Below are 11,192 nucleotides of genomic sequence, written 5' to 3'. Positions count from 1 at the left end.
GAACATTCAGCATGATGGCCCACCATCTTCTCTTAGTTCAGAATCCTCTTAGAGCTTGTCCATTGCATTATTTGCCTCTGCTAATCCTCCTTGACAACTAGCAGTTACAACAGCTTTAATTCTAATTATGTTTCTGGATCACCAAACGGATTTCCTTCCAGTTAGTATTGGAGTTTTAACAAGCAGATCACAAGTTTCTCCATTCATTGCACAGGCTTTCTTGGCATTCTTTCAGGTTTGGGTAGGCCAGGCTAAACATTTGCATCTTTCCACTGCAAATGTCAACCATGTTCGACTTTTTCTGATTATTATGTTTTGCAAAAGATTCAACACACACAACACAACACACACACACAACACAAATCATGTTTTTGACAAAAGGATTCAACACACACACACACACACACACGCGCACACACACACACACACAGCTTCAAATCCATTAAAAACGGAAAAAAATAATTTGGATTTGAATAGACTCAAAATGACACATTTTCTTTTTTCCACTGGAAAAAGGGGACTGAAAAGGGAGAGTGGGGGGAACCCAAAAAACTACACCTATTGTCCTACTCCTGGCCTTTATAGACCATGGAAGTCCTTGACTGCTCTCACAATCTTCCCACACCTCTAGCTGTCAAGGACATATTTTTCCCATTGATGATAACTCATAGTAAGAGCATTTACAACTTGCTCAATATTATCCCTCAATCTTCTTAATCAGATGCCATAAGGATGGCCTTCTGTAGAAAATTTGTCTTCTGTCATGCTAACTGCATGCCCTGCTCACGAAAAGGCTGAGATTTCCCTACCTTAACTATACTTGGTTCTCCATAGACCTCTGTAGTTCCCTATCTTCTCCAAACTCCAAAAAGCCAAACCAGAAAAAAAGTTCATTTCAATTCCATCTGTCTCCAGTCAAGAGGAAGTCTTTTTGTTTGATTTGATTGAAAACTGATTTTTTTTTCATCTCAAATTGCTTAATCAACAAATCCAAAAATTTCAAATGGTACGAAATTTTTTTGCAAGAATGTTCATATGATTCAAAAAGGTAATTTTTTTAAACTGAAAACTTTCTGATGAAAATTTTTCAATCACATGGAGAATCTGGTGAAAAGACAATTAAGAATTTCTTCTTAGGTGGTGGTCAGTACTATTCCAAAATGTACTGAGTCCCTGGTGAGGTATTGAACAAAAACCCTTTTCTACTAAGATTTCTTAGTATTTTATTAACCTCCCCTTGATTCAGGAAGATTTTATTTGTTTGTTTCCAGAACTGAATAAATGGTTTCTCTTTCTTCTAAACCCAAGTTTAATATTTAGCTCTCTTTCTATAATAACTATAATTCCTACCACCAGCCAATAAAGGCTTAGGCTGGCATAAATTCCTCCAAGTAAAACATTCATGTTTAATACAAGAATTGCTAGTCCTTTGAAAAATTACTGTTATGGGACTTGTGATTGTTGTGCATAGTTTCATGGCTCAGAAATGTATCATAGAATGTCAGGGTTGGAAGGGACCTCAGGAGATCATCTAGTCCAACCCCCTGCTAAAAGCAGGACCAATCCCCAGACATTGTACACTCCCTCTCTTTCCCCAAGAATGCCAAGTAAGGAATTGCTAACCATAAATGTGTTCCGTCAAGAAACAAGAAAAATAAGTTACATTGATCTATCTGTTTTAATGACTTCCATGAAGATTAATAAAGTCCAGAATGTTATGCACTGTGAACAGAACAACCAAAAGGTTTGGTAAGATTTCTCCTTTCCATTTGCAGAGTGAAATATCATAGGCAATTCTTCCAAAAAACTAGACAATACAAAATATTCAATATACTTTAAGATGGTTTAGGAAAGCACTCATGATTTTAGCTTCAGATTTTATCTTGATTCTCATGATATTTGATGTTTCATAAATCCCCAGCTGCTGGAGTCATGTGATCAGGTGAAAATCTCAGCTTTTCATTTAAGAAAAGAGTAAAAAATACTTGAAAATGTGACCTATGAGTGACGTGAGGGCTGGAAAAAAAGCCAAAGTTAAAAGCACTCAACATTTATTTATTTTGCTCATGTTTTTTAATCCAATTACAGGATTTTGGGGGGGACTGTCTCATTATTTTTAAATGCTTGCAGTCGGCAGTGCTGGAACTTGCAAACTGGTTCTTTTCATCTAGCCCTAAGAAGCAATGGGCAAAGGATGAATCCAAGCCCAAACAGCTCCAAAGCTTTTGAGTGTTTGGATGTGGGATTTTGGTTCCGCTCAGCAAGGCGATAGTGGCTCAGCAACGTCACTTCGATCTTCAATCTGATCATCCCAGGTCTTTGGCTACTGTAAATCAGCATTGCTCCATCCAAGTCCAAGTACCAAATCAGTGCTGTTTTACACCAGTGGGGCATCTAGCCCTTTTATGTTTAGGGTTTAGCTCCTTGTGACTATGGAGGATTCCCACTCTAGACTAGAGGATGTAAGGCACTCATCTTTGCTCAGGGTAAGGGTACAAAATCGGGAATAACTGGCTAGGCAGTAGTACTTCAGAAAAGGATCTGGGAGTGATAGTGGCTCACAAACAGAATGAACCAGCAGTTTGATTACTCACTTATTTAGCACTTAGTTCTGCCTGTGTCGCTGACACATTGGGAGTCCAGTTCCTCCATACATTATGGTCACGCATTAGATGTGATACTTTTTCCCGGATAATGCCAGTGCATTCAATATCCTCTGTCACTGTCTTCTGCCAGTTCTTCCATGGCCTTCCTTGTTTTCTCTTTCCTCCCTCAGGTACCTAATTCAATGCTTGCTTAGCATGTCTCCCATCTTCTATATGGCATACATGTACCAACCACTGAGCCTTCTTTCTTTGATGACATTGTCTGACATGTCCTGCTCTGTCAGCTCCCCTACTCTCACATTTTATATTTTGTCTTTCCCTGAAATGTGTAGTATCTTCCTCTGCCATCTGTGATGGGCGGCCCCCAATCTCTTTTGTTAGCCATTGTCATCGGCCACGTCTCTGCTCCATATGGTAGCATACTCAGTTCAGTTGCATGGCATAATCTGTCCTGGAGTTTGGTGTGGTGGGTGACCTTGTTTGACGAGATATTGTTCATCAGTCCAAAAGTGGTGTTTGCGTTTCCTATTTTCATATCTTTATTGCAATCACCTTCAAAGGTCATCACCCACTCTAGGTAGCAGAACTCTTCTACCTGTTCAATTTCTTTTCCAGCCATGTACACCTTTCGCTCTGTTGTCCTCTTTCTTACCTTCATAATCTAGGTGTTCGCTGCATTTACTTTCAATCCATTTTTTGCTGCTTCCTGTTCTCCCTCTGATGAAAGGGCAATCATTCTGTTCCATGTCACACTTCAGTGTCATTGGCAAAGTCTAGGTCATGTAACTCGTCTCCGCTATCCCATTTTCCACCATCCACCAGGCCTTTTGTTGCCTGTTTCCTCACCCATGCTGCTGCTAATGTAAAAAGAATTGGGGATAACACACATCCTTGCCTAACGCCAGTCATAATGTTGAACCTCCCCACCCAGGCCTGTATCTGATCTTACTGCCTATCTGCTTCTATGATATAAACTTATTATATTGATCATTTTGGCTGATACCCCATAGTTTCTAGCATGTGAAAGCTCCTGGGAGGTGACAGAATTCCAGCAGAGGTACTCAAGGTGCAAGGTGAAATTCTGAATGAGCAGTGAACAAAACTCTAACAAAATATGGATGAAAGAAGAAGCGCCACAAGATGGGAAAGATGGTATATCATCATGACATTGCCAAAAAAGGGTGAGCTTACGCAGTGCACAAACAGAAGTGGTATTGTACTGCTATCCATCCCAGGCAAAGTACTGGCTCCTGTTATGCTGAATTGAACGAAGAAGGTGGTGCATGAAATTATTACAAGAAGAGTCTGGGTTCCGTGGTGGTAGATCAGTTTGTGAACAGATATTCACTCTTTGTCAGATCATCAAAAAAGCTCCTGCCATTTTAATTAACTTTATCGACTTCAGGAAAGCATTCAGTAGTGTCCAGAGGGAGACTCTGTGGAATATTGGAGCTATTGCTAGAAGAACAATATGATGCTGCAGCGAAAAAGGCTAATATCATCCTGGGAAGCTAACAGGAGGGTCCTATATAAGAAGAGAGAAATAATTTTTCCACTCTAATTGGCACTGATGAGGCCTCAGCTGGAGTACCCAGTTTGGAGCACCACACGTAAATGTGGAGAAATTGGAGAGTCCAGAGGAGAGCAACAAAAATGATAAGGGGTTTAGAAAACACGAGAGATGAGGAAAGGTTGAAAGTTCTGGCCAGGGTTAAGTCTAGAGAAGAGAAGGCTGAGGGGGGACATGGTAACAGTCTTCAAATAATTAAAAGATTGGCATAAAGAGACTGGTGATCAATTGTACTCCACCTCCACTGAAGGTCGGACAAGAAATAATGGGCTTAGTTTGCAATAAGGGAGATTTGGGTTACAAATTAAGAAAAACTTATCTAGCTATAAGCCCAGTTAGATTGGAACAGGCTGAGTAGGGAACTTGTCAAATCCTTGTCACTGGAGGTTTTTAAGAGCTCATTACACCATCCCAGAAAGGTGTTTATTCTTGGCCCTGCTTCAGTGCAGGGGCCTGGACTAGCTGAGCTATTGAGGTCTCTTCCATCCTTACATTTCTCTGATTCTGTAAAGGTACGTTTTGTTTCTCACATCACATGCCTGAAGCACCCAAACATGCACTTACCCTTGACCATCCCATGGCTTTGCATTAATCTGGGCCAACAGCCCTGGCTGAGTAGCAGAAGCCCCCCCCCCCCCCCAAAAAAAAAAGGGCAGTGAAGCAGCACCAGTGAGGAGGAAGCTGCATGCGAGACCCCAGGGCTCCTATTAAAGAGAATGGTTCCTTCACTTTGAGTTACAGCAGTACATTTTTGTCTGACACCATAGGGTTACCCAGGCTGATGGCTAGGTATGATAGACAGGGACTGCCACGCATGAGATTCAATATCAAATTTACGTCTCTCGGGGGGGGGGGCGTGGAAATTAATCTCATGTTGGCAAGGCAGAAGCTGACAGTGTAAACACAGTCAAAGCTGTCCTTTGACTCAGAGTGACTGTTGAGGACCCTGGTTCAGAGTTTCATTAAAAACTCATTCAGCTGCCAATGGTAGAATTTACAAAGGTATTTTGCTGCCTAACTCCCATTGCAATAGCTGGTGCTTCAGAACTTGGCAGTTGTGACACCAGCACGTGTTATTTAATAAGTGCCTGTTTGTCTTTTGTATGAGTATTTCACAACTATAGAAGATATCACCGCAAACATCTGCTTTTTGCGCTTGGAAATCTGGTCACCTTAGCCTCCTCCCCCCACACCCTCAGATCCCTGAGCCTTAGCTCCCACTACGTGCTCCAAGCAACTGGACTCTAAACCTCCCCCTCCCCGCCACTTCTTGTGTGCCAGTGAACAGGGGACCTTGCAGCTGGCATCTGCCATGCATCGCCCCACCGTGACTGCCTCTAGCACTCTTCTCCAAGCAGCCCAGCTGGCCAGCCTACACTTTTAACAGTCTGACAAGCCATTCAATCAGTTCTGGTTCTGCTAGTTGGGGGCATGGACATATACACACCGGCCAGTTCCTGACTAGCACGGCAATTGCCTGGCCAGGGTTGGAATGTGGCATTGAGGAGCTGGTTATTTTAGCCTGGCTCTAGCACCCCCAAAGCTGACGTTATGGGCTCCCTGGCAGAGGATGCTTTGGCAGGCTGTGGAATGTGGTTGGATGCCTGTTGACTAGGAGCCATTGAATGCCCATCAGAAAGTAATGATTTTTACTCCTGTCTTGTGATTTCTGCATTATGGGGCTACATCCAGAACTGAAGCCAGAAAACAAGCCATTTCCATTGTGATTTTGACCCAGACCCCAAACTATGGGGGCGGGTTTTGGATCCAGGCGTTGGAATTCAACCCGCTCTCACTCCCAAAATTCCAGGCAATGGGATCCAATTTGAGCTTCTCTTCTTGGCCTCTCACATGGAAACGCTGTCCATAGGAAACCCTTCCCCTCCCAGCCCATCCCCACTGAAACAGCTCAACAGACAAAAGCTATGTCCAAGAAGGCAACTTCATCCTATATCATTAATGAACGCTAAATTATTGAGCAGTTTCATAAAAAATGAAAGATACATTTTACTTCACTAGAAATCCAAATATGTCGCACAGACTGATTGTTACCAAATGAGAAGTCCTGCCCCTCATTAAATATATAGCAAAGTGGGGTAGAACATGAAAGATGCATGGCGATGGGAAGAGAAATAAAGTGCTTTCAATCACAGCTGAGAGAGAGAAGTATAGAATAAGGAAAGGAAAAGAGATAAATTGGTCAAAGAAAGAGAGGGGAAATGAGAGATAAAGAACTCAGGTTGGGCTTAAAGACATTAAAGTGACCAGGAGCATAAGTCCTATTGAAAGTCTTAGCTCACTTAGAGTAAGAAACATTTCCATGCTTTTGATTTTTTTAGACATTAGGGCCAGAGTCTCAGTGGATGTAAATCAGCATTGGTGAAAATGGAGCGACATATATTTACACCAGCTGATTATCTGGCCCATAAGATGGCACTAAGGGGTGTAGTGAAATTTGGGGCCTACTCCAGTTGAAAGATTCTTGGAGCAGCTAATCCTGGAATACACAAAGGGAGAGGCAATTCTTGAGTTAGCCTTAAGTGGAGCACAGGAGCTGTTCCAAGAGGTGAATATAGCTGAGCTCCTCGACAATAATGACCTTAATGTAATTATATTTAACATCCTTGTGGGGGAATCCTGAAGATGCCCACCATAGTAGTATTTAACTTCAGAAAGGGGAACTATGCAAAAATGAGGATGCTTGTTAAACAAAAATTAAAAGAAACAGTCAAAAAAGTGAAATGCCTGCAAGCAGCATGGAAAATTTTTAAAAACACTATATTAGAGGCTCAAATTAAATGTATACCCAAATTAAAGAGAATAGTAAGAGGACCAAACAAAGAAATGCCACCCTGGTGAAACAACAGAGTAAAAGAGGCAGTTAGAGGCAAAAAGGCATCCTTTAAATAGTCCTACTGAGGAAAATGGAAAGTATGCAACCTATCACTAAACTCTGGCAAGTCAAATATAAAAGTATAATTAGGCAGGCCAAAAAATAATTTGAAGAGCAACTAACAAAAACTAACAGCAAAAAAAATGTTAAGCACATCAGAAGCAGGAAGCCTGCCAAACAGTCAGTGGGGACACTGGCCAAACGAGTTGCTAAAGGAGCACGCAAGGAAGACAAGGCCATTGCAATGATGCTAAGTGAAATCTTTGCATCAGTCTTCACTGCAGAGGATGTGAGAGAAATTCCCACACATGAACCATTCTTACTGGGTGACAATCTGAGGAGCTGTCCCAAAGTGATGTGTCAGTAGAGGAGGTTTTGGAACAAATGGCTAAATTAAACAGTAATAAATCACCAGGACCAGATGGAATTCACCCAAGAAGCTGAAGGATCTCAGATATGGAATTGCAGATCTGTTAACTGTAGTATGCAACCTATCACTTAAATCAGATTCTGTACCAGATGACTGGAGGATAGCTAATATGACATCTATTTTTAGAAAAGACTCCAGAGGTGACCCTGGCAGTTACAGGCCAGTAAGCCTAACTTTAATGCCAGGCAAATTGGTTGAAACCATAGTAAAGAATAGAATTATCAGACACTCTTAGATTAATACAATATATTTGGGGAGAGTCAACGTAGTTTTTGTAAAGGGAAATCACACCTCACTAATCTACTAGAATTCTTTGAGAGTGTCAACAAACATGTGGACAACGGTGATCCAGTGGATACAGTGTACTTAGATTTTTCAGAAAGCCTTTGAAAAGGTCCATCACCAAAGGCTCTTAAGCAAAGTAAGGTGCAATCAGATAAGAAAGAGGGTCCTCTCATGGATCAGCAACTGGATAAAAGATAGGAAACAAAAAGCAGGAAAAATTGGTCAATTTTCACAGTGCAGAGTGGTAAATAGCAGGGTGTCTGAAGGATCTGTACTGAGACCAGTGCTGTTCAAAATATTCATCAATGATCTGGAAAAAGGGGTAAACAGAGAGATGGCAAAGTTTGCAGATGATACAAATTTACTGAAGATCGTTATGTCTGAAGAAGACTGCGAAGAATTACAAAGGGATTTCACAAAAGTGGATGAGTTGTCTTTTTTAACTTAGCTGTTACCACTCAAGAAACAGCTCTTGGAGTTATCCTGGATAGCTCTGTGAAAACATCCATTCAGTGCGGAGCGCAAGCAAAGTAATGACAGTAAATAAGGTGTAGCCTTGTGCAGAATGCCACTATATAAATTCATGGTACAGCCCACACCTTGAATATTGCATGCAGTTCTGGTTGCCTCATTTAAAAAAAAACATATATTAGAATTTGAAAAGATACAGAGAAAGGCAACAAAAATGATTAAGGGTATGGAACAGTTTCTGTATAAGGGGAGTGTTAAGGTGTCACCCCCACTTTGAACTTTAGGGTACAGATGTGGGGATCTGCATGAGATAATCCCTAAACTTGTTTACCAGCTTAGGTAACAGTAAGCTGCCACTACCAAGCGTGTTCCAAATCTTAGGGGAGAGCCACTTGGAACTCTGCCTTCTCCTAAATTATTTCCCCAGTCTTTATCCCCCTTTTCCTGGCAGGATTGAGACTGATTCACCTCCCACCAATTTCTGGTGATCCCAGATCCAAAAAACCCTTGGATCTAAAAACAAGGAAAAATTAATCAGGTTCTTTAAAAGAAGACTTTTAATTAAAGAGAAAAAAAAGGTGAAAGGAATACCTCTTTGAGATTAGCCTGCAAGCTACTCTCACAGACAACAGATTTAAAACTCAGAGGATGTCCCTTTGGGCAACCTTAGGGTACGTCTACACTGCACGATTATTTCGAAGTAGTTTAAACCGATGTTACAAAACCGATGTTATAAAATCAGTTTTGCGCGTCCACAGTGCGATCAAAAAATCGATTGCTTATGTCCATGGTCCAAGGCTACCATCGATTTCAGGAGCGGTGCAGAACTGATGGGTAGCTGTCCTCAGCTATCCATAGTTCCGCACTTCCGTGTTGAAGAGGAGCACAGTGCCTGAATGGGGCAGAAAACAATTGGCTCCGGGTGGTGCTGGGTACAGACCATCACCACCTCCTTGTGAAGGCAAGCAGAAAACAGCTTTGGCGGCCCTTCTTTCGGCTGGAGTACGCATTGGAGCAAGGAACGCCATAGAGGGCACAGCAATCCAATGGACCGCCACCTGAACTACAGACAAAACGGTATTCTGAGCGCAGGATCATGGTCAAAGACCTCACGTACTCTTGTGCTGACTATACTGAGAATCAATGAACTAGCAAAAGGCCAGGAGGAGAGGAGGAGGACAGCTATTCTGCCTAGAAGAGACAAGCGGGCGAGACAGCAATGAGGGATGGAGGACCAGAATTCCCATAAAGCCGCTGGCCCAGCGTTTTGGATGGCTACTGCTAATAACGGGGCATCTATCACCCATTGAACGCCGAATTTGGGCACGGGAAACAAGCACAGACTGGTGGGACACGCATTGTTTCCGGTGTGGGACGATTCCCAGCTGGCTGCAAACCTATCGGCAGCGATAGTGACTTTCGTAGAACTTTGTGACCAGTGCCTTTCCCTGCCCTGAAACGACCGTAATACAACATAGAGCAACCCTCACAGTGGAGAAGCGAGTGGAATAGCCCTACTGGAAAGCTTGAAAGCGGCACAGACAGTGCTACCGTACAGACCAGGATCGGAAAACTCAATTTGGAGTGGGCAAGGATCTACTGTGGGGGCTGCAGTGATGCAAGTAGCAAGAGCTAATCGGTTAAGCTGCGCTACGAAAGGTTTTGTGACTCTGAAACGCAGCAGGTGATAGTGGATGGCTTTGGCTGCCGAATGGGTTTCCGAACTTGGTGGGAGCCGATAGATGGAACCCATAACTCCCTATCTGGACCCAGAACTAACTAGTGGCACCCAAGTACGCTGATAACCGATAGGGGTACTTTCAATGGCGCTGCAAGCACTGGTGGACCACAAGGACGTTTCACCCACATCCACAGTGGGATGGCCAGGAAGGGTTCATACGCTCGCCGTCTTCAGGAGCAACTAGTCTGTTTAACAACGAGTCTGGGCAAGCACAGAGGAAGTCTACATGATCCCAGAACCAGAAAATGAAACCTTGGAATGTTTCAAGGTGATGCCTATTAGGTAGTAATCTGGGGGATCCAGAACAGCCCTACCCCTGTCATGCCATGGCTCATGAAGCCACTACATCAGGCAGCCTCGGACAGTGGTCCAAGAGCAAGTTCAACCGACCTAGCAGGCGCAGCAAGTGCAGACATGGTGGTAGGAAGTTGCATTGGCCTTAACAAAGGGTCGACCTGGGCGATCAGCCTACTTACTACCGCGTCAGACCATAACTCGAGCCAAACCAATGTCCCGCGGACTATTCGCTGGCTTGCTGTGAGGCTCCACAAATCTTGTGAGCCTAGGGGAGACATTATGCGGGTGGTGAAGGCGTGAGGCAAATCACTCTCGGCAGCTTGAGTACAGAGCAGACACTAGAGATCAGCGCGCGATTAAGAACCGCAAGCACACCTGGGGCCGGCGCTGCGCATACAGAGAAGCTTGAACAACGCATTTCATAGCAGACGGCCCAGGGTACAGTGTGACTCTGATCTTGCTTCCCCGTGATGAACATCCGTCCGCACTTAAGATGGACTTCATCAGTGTAAGAGCAACCCAGCCTCTCCCTTCATTACAGGTTGCGAAGGAAATAGAATTCTGCATCGGTTAAAAATCTTATTATCATTTATAAAAGTAATTATGCATCTGTTAAAAATAATCGAGATTTTTCCTTACATGATGATTTCCGGAGACAAGCCACACCCTCACCCCTTTCATGTATCTCAAACCTGTATACACATGCCAGGAAAACTAAAAAAAAGGGCAGCAGGAATTAGGCACGGTGTCCCCTGACTGCCTGTGCTTATGGAAGGAGGGGAAAGGAACGGCTACTAAGCACATTGTAGCGTAATGTCAAGCCTTATCCTTGAACGCTGAGCCAGGAGTGTGGAGAGTAGGCGGGTGCAGAAAGCCTCACACCACGCGGGTTTACACCT

This window comes from Chelonoidis abingdonii, chromosome 1, assembly GCF_003597395.2.
Source record: "Chelonoidis abingdonii isolate Lonesome George chromosome 1, CheloAbing_2.0, whole genome shotgun sequence".
Taxonomy (NCBI): Eukaryota; Metazoa; Chordata; order Testudines; family Testudinidae; genus Chelonoidis; species Chelonoidis abingdonii.
This window is presented reverse-complemented; position numbering follows the sequence as displayed.